Source organism: Pelodiscus sinensis, chromosome 30, assembly GCF_049634645.1.
Source record: "Pelodiscus sinensis isolate JC-2024 chromosome 30, ASM4963464v1, whole genome shotgun sequence".
Classification (NCBI taxonomy): Eukaryota; Metazoa; Chordata; order Testudines; family Trionychidae; genus Pelodiscus; species Pelodiscus sinensis.
Genome location: NC_134740.1, coordinates 8,551,746 through 8,563,089, shown reverse-complemented (window position 1 = coordinate 8,563,089; position 11,344 = coordinate 8,551,746). Strand labels below are relative to the sequence as shown.

The following is an 11,344-nucleotide window of genomic DNA, read 5'->3' as shown; positions in this document are numbered from 1 at the left end:
AAATCTCGCCCTGACTGCTGTCTTCTCCTAGCTGTTCAGCCACTTTTCCTCACTACCCTTAGCACTGGCAACAATTATGTATAACATAACTGTAGTCACAGTCACTCATGGTTGGAAATTATTTTATGTAGATTTCTAAACTTCGCCCATGGTGAAGCAGCGTAAGAAAAAGGACTTACTGTTTTTTCCTCTTAGCCATCCATTCGGTTGGCTGGATTTGAATATTGGAATTATTGCTAACTTAATGAATAATATTTTGCTGTGAAAATAGTGATGTGAGTTATTTCTTCTTTGGATAAAGAATCTACTTTTCCAAAATCTCATTTTGATTGTTGCATTGAGCCTTTTTGATATTACAGCATATGACAGCTCCCTCTAACATGTTGATGTGTAAAAGGGAAGCCAAATCCCCCGGAGCCATTGATTCCCCTATGAGGGGCATGTACAATATACATACATTGCTAATGCTTAGATATATTTGCTATTTGTATAGGAGTAAGACATGACAAAGGTCAAGGCCTGTCACAGGTAATAACTTATAATAAGGAGACGAGGGGAAGTGAAACCAGTCTTCTGTTAAGTAGAGATATGGATAGATTCCACATCCTTTAAACTTGTGACCGGCTCAAGCAGGAAAGGAAAAAGGGAGGTATGGCTCGCCCATTGTTCAGCAAAAGTGAATGAATGTAACACAGCTGTAACCGCAAAGTCAGCAAGTAGGCACTGTATTTAACCTCATTTGGAAAATTAACCTGACCTATAGGAATGCTAAATGTCAAAGATGAAGTAACCTATCATGTTAAGGCACCTAAACCAGGAAGGATGTGAACCCTATAAAAACCCCTGCCTATGAGATGTTGGGGGTCGGCTCTGCTTTGAACATTGAGTTCCTTAGCCGTACCTTGGTTGCAACCAATAAACTTGAGTTGGACTCAGCCTGAAAGTGTGACTCTCTTCTTGGGGTAAATCAGACTAGCCTCCAAGGGGACGAAACCTTGCAATTTATGCAACAATGTCTACTTGGTAGAGGCTAAGATTTAGGAACAAAAGAAAACAGATCTTGAGAGAGTCTTTAAAAGAGGCTGTTGGCTGTGGTTGGAAGGAGGTGTGAATGAGGTTCTGAAAAAGTAACACAATTTCCAGTTGCATTGACCTTAGAAGAAATGTCTGTCTCTCTTCTTAGGTCTCTCTTGAATGTACCTTTAAATGTAGGTTTAAATGTACCTTTAAAGGTTCCAAATGTATTGAACTAGTTCACAAGGTTTTATCAAAGAGGGTGAACCGAGGATAATGGCTAAGTTTTGTCAGCGGCTACTGCAAGAGTGAGGAGTGCTTCTAGGACATAGCAAAAGAGAAAGGTGACTGAATAGTTGAGGGAATCTTTTCAAAAACTGAACGATAAAATTAGTGTACTTTTCATATATTAGGGCATGTCTACATGGGGGCATAATTTCAAAATAACAAGGCGAGCATCCACACTACCAAGGCTGTTGTGAAATAAGCTTATTTAAAAATACCCCCATTATTTCAAAATAGTTACGAGTTATTCTTCTTCACAAACAGGAGATATTTAAAAATAACTTATTTCTAAATAACCTGGCAGTGTAGACATAGCCATGTGGACTAATCACAATCAAAAGATGTTGAGTGTAAATGACTGTTTTAAAATGTAAAGAACAGTTCCCCTATGCACCAAGGGGTGCAGTAGAAGAGCAGTAGTATGTGCCGTAGGGGGCTGAAAATACTGGTCGGTGCCAGAGTATTAGCAGCTAAACTACAAGTCCCTCTAATATTTCAGAGCTGGAAATGCTCCAGCCTTGCTTAGACTGCCTGTAGAGTTTGTTCTTGTGAATGTTTCTGGGATTATCTTTTGACATCTCTTGCTCTGTCAGACTTGTCTCTCCTTGGAGTATTTTAACCCATCCCCTCTTTTTCAGTGGTGTTCAAACTCCGGCACGGGGGACGTCACAGCCCTTTCAGCGGTGGCATCACAGCCCTCCCAAGGGATGTCACAGTTCTCCCGGGTGACAGCGCCAAACACCTCCCAGGTGTTGGCATCACAGCTCTCCCAGGGGACGTCGCAGCTCTCCCGGCTTGTGGTGCCACAGCCCCCGTGGGTGACAGTGCCACAGCCCTCTCCAGTGGTGCCATCCCAGCCCACCCAGCACAGTTCTCCTGTATGGTGGCATTGCACCCCTCTCAGGGGATAACACGGCTCTCCCAGGCATTGGCGCCGCAGCCTTCCCGGGGGATGTCACAGCCCTCCTGGATGAGTGCTTCCACAGCCCCACTACCCGTTCCTCCCCCCCAAAGCCACTCCTCCGGCTCAGCCCTGCTGCCGTCGCCTGTCTAACTTATTGAGCCGGGGCCCCCGCCAGTTGCAGCAGCGCTGTTCTCTCATATGGGAGCACATCTCAATACCGGAGAAAGATCCGTTCCGCCTGCCCCGGGCAAAGCAGAGGGGTCACGTGGCACCGCCATACCCCTATGGCCCATCCAGCTGCCTGCTGCTGCGGCCGCTGGCCCTGCCACCACCCGCGTGTAGCCTAAGAAGCAGGTGGCTCCTAAGAATCCAGCACCACCACCCGGGGAGAGGAATCCATGAGGGGCGCCCCAGGCAGGGACCAGCCCCTTGCTCAGCTCCTGCCTCTGTGCCTCCCAGCAGCAGCAGCAGCAACAGCTACAGACGCCGCAGGAGGCACAGAGGCTGAGCCCAACCCATACCTGTGGTCGCTCCGCCAATAACCCAGGCATGGCGGCGAGGCCGGAGCAGGAGGCTGCAGTCCCCACGACGCAGTACATGATCAACCTCACAGCCGAGGTGACCTGGCTGCTGCTGCGCCTCCACCCGGAGAACCAGTGGGGGTGGATGAATCCCTTCGGCGGCACCGGTCTCCTGCTGGGCTCCCAGAGCAGGGCCGGCCTGGACCTGACCTCCTTAATGAAGATCTCGCTGCTGAACGAGCAGAACCGCTATGATGACGAGGAGTACGAGGAGGATCCGGCGCCGGGGGTCATGGACCAGGAGCTGGTGCGCAGGTGCATGGGGTGGCTGCGTGGGTTGGAGGAAGTGAAGAGAGAGGGCAGCTGGAAACCCTGCCCCACCTGGATGACCCCTGAGCCTGAGGGGCGGAGAACCATCTCACCCTCGCTCCTCCCGGCAATTGCTGAGGCTGCCGGTGTGCTTTGCCTGGGAGCAGAGTTCATCCGTCCTCTCCGACACCTGGTCTTGTGACCGTTCCATCCCGCTCCACACGTTCGTGTCTGCAGACTCAGCCATGAGAGATCAGAGTTTCAGTGTCTGCAGACTCAGCCATGAGAGATCAGAGTTTCAGTGCCGGGTTTAACCAGCAAGGAAACGGACTTACTCTGCCCAGACAGAGGCGAGGCGAGGGACAGCAGTCCCTGCGAAATGCACTGGGACCCACAGGGGTCTGTTCTACGTAAACAGGGAAAAGAGGGGAGAGCCCTTTTCCGGAGGATTTCTTATTCCTACTTTCAAAAAACTGATTTTGACAACGTTTAGGAAAAATCTTGGTAGGACATGACATGACCGTGCTGCCTCAGATAACGCTGTGTGCTGATGGCAACTGCTGAGTTGTTTAGTGTTAGGGGAAAGTAGCCATTGGAAGGAGATCTCTAGTGGGGCTCCCCAGGGATTTATTCTGAGTCTGGGGATCTTTATTATCTTTAGCCATGACCTGGATGTAGCAATAAGAGAATAAACCAGCATAAAATGAAAGGCGTCCAACAAGCCATTTGTCACAGGAAACGGTTTATAACACACTGGAAAACCTGAGTTTCTACAAAACAGCAAAAAGGAAAGGTTGCTTGGAGCTTTCAGTACAAAGCTCTACAGTAAACCAGAATAGACCATGGAAAGAACATAAGTCAAGTGATATAACGAATAAGTAACACTGGTACAAACACGGAAAACACCATTCATTTCTTTTATTAAACAAAGTCGCCCAGCCTCCGCAGAGACCGCCAAAAATTGCCGAGACCGACTGTATTTCAAGTCATCACGGCGGGGTATTGGGAAAAGTTTTCAATTAGCAATAATCGCGCCTTGGATTGACCTCATGGGCTACGATATTGCCACTGCGCAAAGATAATGAAACACTCCCCGGCGCCGTCACCCCGGCCGGCCACGGGCTCCCAGCTTAGGGCGAGGCCCGGTACCGTGGCGGGAAGCCGGGTACGAAGTGCCCCAGCACCGCTGCCTCCGGAGCCCCGGCAGCCCAGCCAGACCCAGCGGGCTTGCGGGGTTCAGCGCTTCTGTGCCGCTCAGAACCCTCCGCTGGCCGCAGAGGCCTCTGGGAGCGCGATGGAAATGTGAGACTGACGTCACCAGGTGGGAGGGGTGGGGGCGGGAGAGCCTGTTTTGTCTCGTTGCAGCTAAATGCTTAGAAATCACAACACCACGTGGGGGCTGCTGGGTGATTCCCGCCAGATTTTCCCGGCAGTTCGACATGGAGGGAAACCAGCCCCCACTGCGCGTGCGCAGAACAGTCGCCTCTGGGGCATCAATGCCTTGTGCTCAGCCTGGCACGGGACATGGGAGCTGAAAATCGCAGGGCGCTGGGCCACTCCGCAGCCGCCCGGAGACTGACAGCGCGTGCGGATCGGCCCCTGCAGTGGGGGGAGGGGAAACACCCCCTAGAGGGGGGCGCCATTTACACACAGCAGCTGTCCCCGGGGGTCGCTGCCCCAGCGCCGCGCAGGACCTTGCTCCGCCTGCCTGGGGCTTCCCATCGCGCAGGGGCTGGACGCTTCCGAGGGGAGGCGCCCGGGCGGTGACAAACGCAGCAGGGGCCGATCCTCAGCGTGTGACTGTGGGGAAGCCCCCAGGACAGCGCGTCACCCCGAGAAGCAGCGACACAGCCCCGGACACTGACCGGGCAGCGCTTCGTCCGCCTCAGTCCCCGCCCGCCCGCATCTCGGCGCGTCCCCTCCCCGCGGGATTGACACTGACAGCAGCGGCCCCGGGATGCTCCTCCGGGACGTGACTCCCAGGCGGGGACACTGCGATGGGCCCCGATCCACTGTCGGAACCGTCCCTGGCCGCCCCTTCCGGAGGACACGCGCGGGGATGGCCGCGGACGGGGAGCGGGTCTCACGCCAAGGGCAGCACCGACCCCATCGGACTCCGACCGCCCGTTCGCAGCGCAGCGCCGCGAGTTCCCATCGACCCGCCTCTGACCAACGCCCCTTTCCCATCCCCAGCGCACCTGGGCAGCGGGTGACCGAGGGAGCGTTCCCGGGAATGGTGTTTACAGGGAGGCGATGCAGCATTTGTGAATTGTGGGGGGTGCGCAGAATGCACCAGCCCGTTTGTCTCTGCGAGTATCTGGGAGGAAATAAATGAATAGACACCAAACCTCCCTCGTTCTCGGCATTCCCTGGAATGTGACCCTGCTCCGCCAGCACCGCCCAGCGCAGAATCCGAACATAACTCCTGCAACCCACCTGCAGGAACAAACCAGGCCACGCTGAGTGCAAGTCTCCCGTCCCACTCCCAACCGGTCGGGTAGTGCTCGTGAATTATATAATACAGACTCCTTGGCAGAGACCCACAGTCCATTTCCCGCAAGTGTCTCTGCATTGGAAATGACTAGAGAGAGAACAGCCACAAAGGGGTGTGTGACCGGGTGGGGTCATTTATGCGGGGATGCCCTGTTCACACCTGTGCACCATTGAACTGTTCACTCCACCTGCTCCCCAGAGGGGCTTTAGAAGTCGGAGAGTTCGGGTTAGTGGCAGCTGAACAGAGTCAGGGACAGGTTAGAAGAGAGACAAGGTCACTTCTGCAACATTAGCAACCAGGGGCGCCGATTTCCTACTTGCCGTGTGTGTGCTGGGAAGAATGTGCAGCAGCATCTGTCCCCCACCCCCCACCCCGCCCGCACACAGAGCCGGAGGGAGCGACACGGGCTGGGCGTTGGGAGGGGCCATGGGACGAGAGGACCTAAATAGTCTGTGCTGGAGAGGAAACAAAACCCGTATTTGCATAGCGCGCGGCATGCAAAGCAGGGGCCGGTTCGTTCGCTCTTTAGTGCCCAGAGATCTGATGGAGAAACCAGGGTCTCTCTGGGGAACGAGCCACAGATGCCCCGAACCGGCAGATTCCTAAGCGCGTGTCCTTGCAATGACAGGGGGACATGGGCATGCGGTTACTTCTCCGCACAGGAAGCAAAGGCGGTGCCCGGAGCGGGATTTGAACCCACGGCTGAGTTCGGAGACCAGAACACCCATGAGGAGACAGAGAGGCCCAGGAGTGGGCCGCTTTGTTAGATCACTCCGCGGCCTGACAGCGGCCCGGGCAGTTTCTTTCGACCTTCGTTTTCCTAAATGTTTGCGTTACTCGGGGGTGGCCAACATCCAAGCCAGGCCCAGAGCTGAGTGGGGGTGGGGAGCTTGCAGCTTGGACCAGAACTTCCCAGAGGGTCGGAGTACCACGCGGTTTCGGTCAGACCATTGTCCTACCAACAAGAGAGATACAAAGGAACAGAAACAAGCAACGAGCCCAACTCAGCGGGGAAATAAACCGATGATGCTTTACGGGGATGATAAACTGAATCTCGAGGGCAAGTTTCAAAGCGGAGAAAACACAACCCCGAGCATCAGACACCGCCCCGCTTTAGAGATTCAGACAGGGTTAGCTTTTGGGGAAATCTATCCCACAGTATTTATCTGCATGTGTGCAGAATAGATAAGAACCGTTTCTCTCGATTTAATCTTGTATTCCTGAAACAAAATTATCTGTTTTTCAACAACAATGCCAGGGGAAAGCGCGCACGCAGTCCCCCACTACCACAAATTGTGCAGTCGAGTTTCCTCTACTTGAGGAAATGGCAGGAGTCAGCGCACCTGCAGTGCAATGGATGGGCCTCTTCCTGGGAAAACCACCTTCCTGAGCGTGGCATTTCCCCTGCCAGGTAAGTATAAACTCTCGTCCTAGAGCCCCGCCAGCCCTCAAGTGCCCCGAACTCTCACATCACGGTGGCTCCCACTTCCACCTCCAAACAACCCCGCCGGCACCGCTTCCCGCTGCTGCCAGCTGCCCCACCCCTGTCCCCAGACCCCACCCAGAGCCCCGCTTGCAAATTAGGGCCCCGCTCGTCAGCCCGCTCCCACTCCCACAGTGCTCCGCTCGCGCACACATCTGCATACGTGCACACGCGGCTCCGCCCCTCCGGATGGGCCACGCCCCTGACTGCCCTTGGTCCACACTCTCCAGTCCAGCCAGACCCGGCTCTTCAGCTGCTCAGCGCCCGATAGACAGAGCCCAGGACCCTCTCTCAAGTGCTGCCCGGGGGGGGGGGGGGTTAAGGGAAAGTAGCAGGGCGGGGGACAAAGGGGCGCAGCAGGAGAGGATGCACCTGGCCACACGCCCGGGCGCTCACTGTCACCGGCGGGGAAGCCACGTGGCCGCAGGTTTCCCGCCGGTGTGGTCCTGTCCCCTCCCCGGAACGAACCACTAGAGGAGCAGATGGAGCCGGGGGCGTGTTGCTCTGCTGCTCCCGCCGGGGCCAGTGAGTGGTGTTTGAAAAACGGAACCAATCGATGCGGTTGCCCCTTTGGAAAAATAAATATTCACAAGTTGGGGCGAGTCTCAGCTCTGCAGCTCCGGCCACACGAGCAGGGAGGGGGCTGTACTGGGGGCGGGGCTCACAGGGTCCCTGAGGACGGGGACACCCCTGGCTCTGGCAGGAGGCTGGGAATGAATCCCCGGTCCAGCACGGACCCGCCCCACTGCCCTGTGCAGGGACAGAAAGAAACACTGTCCGGCAGGTGCAACCAGAGGGAGACGGGGCCCCTCGCGCCTGGCTTCGCTCCCTGGGATCCCTTTAGCTTCACTGAGAGGAGCCGTTTGCAGAGGCTGCCGCGCTCGGCCAGGCAATGGAGTCAGGACATGAAAGAGTTAATCCTCAACATCAGAGTGTTGTATCCTGCCTGGCCTTCGCTCAGCGCGCCCAGGGCAGGGCTGTTCTATGCGCGTCTCTGCTGCCCCCGTGCGGCAGACGCGGGAAGTTCCGCAGCTCTGGTTTGTGCACGAGCAGCCGCAGGGTCCGTGTCACTGTGTCTCTCGCACAGTAATAGCGGGCGGTGACCTCGGGCTTCAGGCCGGTCACTTGCAGGTGCAGCAGGTTGCTGGGATTGTCCCTGGAGATGGTGAAGCGGCCCTTGAAGGCCTGGGCATAGTTGATGGAAGATGAACTTGGGTGTATTTCCCCGATCCACTCCAGCCCCTTCCCCGGAGCCTGACGGACCCAGCTCATCCCGTAGCTGTTGAAGATGAAGCCGGAGGCTTTGCAGGAGAGGCGCAGAGAGTCTCCGGGCTTCTTCACATCCCCTCCGGACTCCACCAGCTGCACCTGGGACCGGGCACCTGCGAATAAAGGGATAAGATCCGTTAAAAAAACAGCCAATAATTGTCTGGGCTTCTGACTCTGTCATTTCATCAGGGGCACAAAATACCTTCCAAAGCTGCTGCAAGGAAAACAGCTGCGACCCAAAGTCTCATTGTCCCTGGTCCTGGAGGGGGAGGTTCTCAGAGAACTGGCTGGTCACTGCCCAGACCCAGGGGGCTACGGATTGTTCTTGCGGGTGCAGTCTGGGCAGAAGGGGGGACAGATTTAAACAGGAAACTCACTCCCTTATTTGCATATCCCCTCCCTGCGACACATAAAACCTTCTCACTGAACGAGCCCAATTCACCTGCGCAGAGATGCAGAAGGGAGCGAGCCAGGATCACTCAGCGGGCAGGGCGCTCACCTGTTACCCTGCAAGTCCAGGCTCGATTCCCTGCTCTGGCCCAGACTTCCTGTGTCGCCCGGAGCAAGGCGCCTGGGCCTTATCTTAAGCACCCAGGCGCCCAACTCCCATAGGTGCGCTGGTGCCAGAACACCCCGATACAAGGTCCTGGCGGAACCGCACCCGCTGGAGAAGACGCAAGGACACCCCAACCCCTCGTACCGCTCAGGGGAGGGGGGCAGGGAGGGGATAGGGATGGTTGGATCCAACCAGCCTGCACAAGGCAGAGGGCGCGGACTTTTCCCTTCTGTGTGGCGACACGTGACTTGTTTGTGTCAGTGTGAAGAAGAGGGGCCCAGGGGCGGTGCCTTGTCTGGCTGGGAGGGGACCAGGAACTTTCACGGGTCTCTGAGCCGGGCCATACTCATGGGCCCGTCAGGCGGGATGGGCCCTGAGCCAGGCAGAGACACTGGAGCTTTGTGAGCAACAATCCGGAATAAAGGCAATGGAGAGTCACAGCCAGAGCCCCGCCCCCCAGTGTGACCAATGGCCCAGTCCCCAGTGTCTCCGCACTCTTGAAAACCCGCCTCCCTCCCTAGTGCAGGCCCGGCTCTGCCCTGTCACTGTGTGTCCGGGGCAGCACTAGGGGGCGCTGTCTGCAGCTGTCAGCGCGCGGAGCTGCAGCGAGACCTGGGTCCTGGCGGTGACTGCAGAGACGGTGACTCGGCCTTGGAGGGCGGGGGCGGAGTTCGTGTTCCAGCTGCTCGGTCTGTACCACGTGCACCCCGCCCAGCCCACCCCTTCCCGGCGGCTGCCGGACCCAGCCCCAGGCGGCGCTGGCGGTGGAAACCGAGTCTCCGGAGATGGTGCAAGTGAGTGTCAGGGACTCCCCGGGCTTCGCCGCTCCCGGCCCGTTTCCTTCAGCGTCACTTGGGAGAGGACCCCTGGGAGGGAAACACGGAAATGACGGAGAGAGCCAGGCCCTGTCCCCTGGATGCCGGGACCATGTGAAAATGCAACACCCCAAAAAGGGCCTAAGGGACGGAAGCACCCAACTGCCATTGAATTCCATTGAGATAAGGGCACCTCGTTGCCTTAGGCTGCCTAGAACAGCTCCTGTTCTGTAGCCAGTGCAGCCAGGGGCGGATGAGAGTTTTGCAGGGCCCAGGGAAGCACAATATCACGGCCTCCCCCCTTTGGAGAAAAAATAGAAAAAAGGGGTCCCCCCTTCCGTGCCCACTCCTCCAGTAGCCCCATGTGACGTAGTGGGGGGTAACTTGCTAACTCTCTGGCTTCTGTCTGTAGCACCACCGAGCAAGACAGGCAATGAGTCATTATGCAATGAGTCATTATGCACAGAGCCAGACGTGTACCCAGAAGCCTCCTGCTACGGGACAAGCCCAAGAAAGAAACCAACAGAACACCACTGGCCATCACCTATAGTCCCCAGCTAAAACCTCTCCAACGCATCATTAGTGATCTTCAGCCCATCCTGGACAATGATCCCTCGCTCTCACAGGCCTTGGGAGGTAGGCCGGTCCTTGCCCACAGACAACCCGCCAACCTGAAGCATATTCTCACCAGCAACTACACACCGCACCATAATAACTCGAACTCAGGAACCAATCCTTGCAACAAACCTCGGTGCCAACTCTGCCCACATATATACACCAGCAACACCATCACAGGACCTAACCAGATCAGCCATACTGTCACTGGTACATTCTCCTGCACATCCACCAACGTAATATATGCCAACATGTGCCTACAATGCCCCACTGCTATATACATCGGCCAAACAGGACAGTCCCTACGTAAAAGAATCAATGGACACAAATCTGATATTAGGAATGGCAACATACAAAAACCTGTAGGGGAACACTTCAATCTTCCTGGACACACAATTGCAGATTTAAAAGTAGCCATCCTGCAGCAAAAAAACTTCAGGACCAGACTTCAAAGAGAAACTGCTGAGCTACAGTTCATCTTTAAGTTTGACACAATCAACTCAGGATTAAACAAAGACTGTGAATGGCTTGCTAACTACAAAAGCAGCTTCTATTCTCTTGGAATTCACACCTCCAGATCAGCTGCTAGAAGTGGGCCTCATCCTCCTTGATTGGATCCACCTGGTCATCTCCAGCCTGATCCTGGCCTGCATATTTATTCCTGCCTCTGGAAATTTCCACTACATGCATCTGACGAAGTGGGTCTTTGCCCACGAAAGCTTATGCTCCTACACTTCAGTTAGTCTATAAGGTGCCACAGGACTCCTCGTCGCTTATGCAAAGAGGGTGTCTCAACCTGTCTGACGAGCTAAGCCCCATGGAGAGGAACAAAGGAAGGTGAATGCTGCCCTGGCTGGGGGCAGGGCTGGAGGAGAGTGAGTTAGTTTCTGTCTGGGAGCATGGAGGAAGCAGCCTCAGCAACAGGCTGGGGGGTTTAGAAGCCAAGACCCCCCCCATATCAAGGGGGGCTGAGGCATCCTAGGCTTACCCTGTAACCTGATGACATTTGTGCTGTGCTGTATCCTGGAGAAGCAATAAACCACCTCTATTCTACTGACTGGCAGAGTCTGTTTGTGCCA

General features: G+C 55.5%; 2 non-coding genes across 2 annotated transcripts; both read right to left on the bottom strand.

Moving 5' to 3' along the window:
- Positions 1-3,972: 3,972 nt before the first annotated feature.
- Positions 3,973-4,113, bottom strand: LOC112546241 (U4 spliceosomal RNA). The gene has a single exon (XR_003089885.2). It is a non-coding gene; the product is annotated as a U4 spliceosomal RNA (small nuclear RNA).
- Positions 4,114-6,782: 2,669 nt separating this feature from the next.
- Positions 6,783-6,946, bottom strand: LOC142821406 (U1 spliceosomal RNA). The gene has a single exon (XR_012898180.1). It is a non-coding gene; the product is annotated as a U1 spliceosomal RNA (small nuclear RNA).
- Between the last annotated feature and the right edge of the window lie 4,398 nt (positions 6,947-11,344).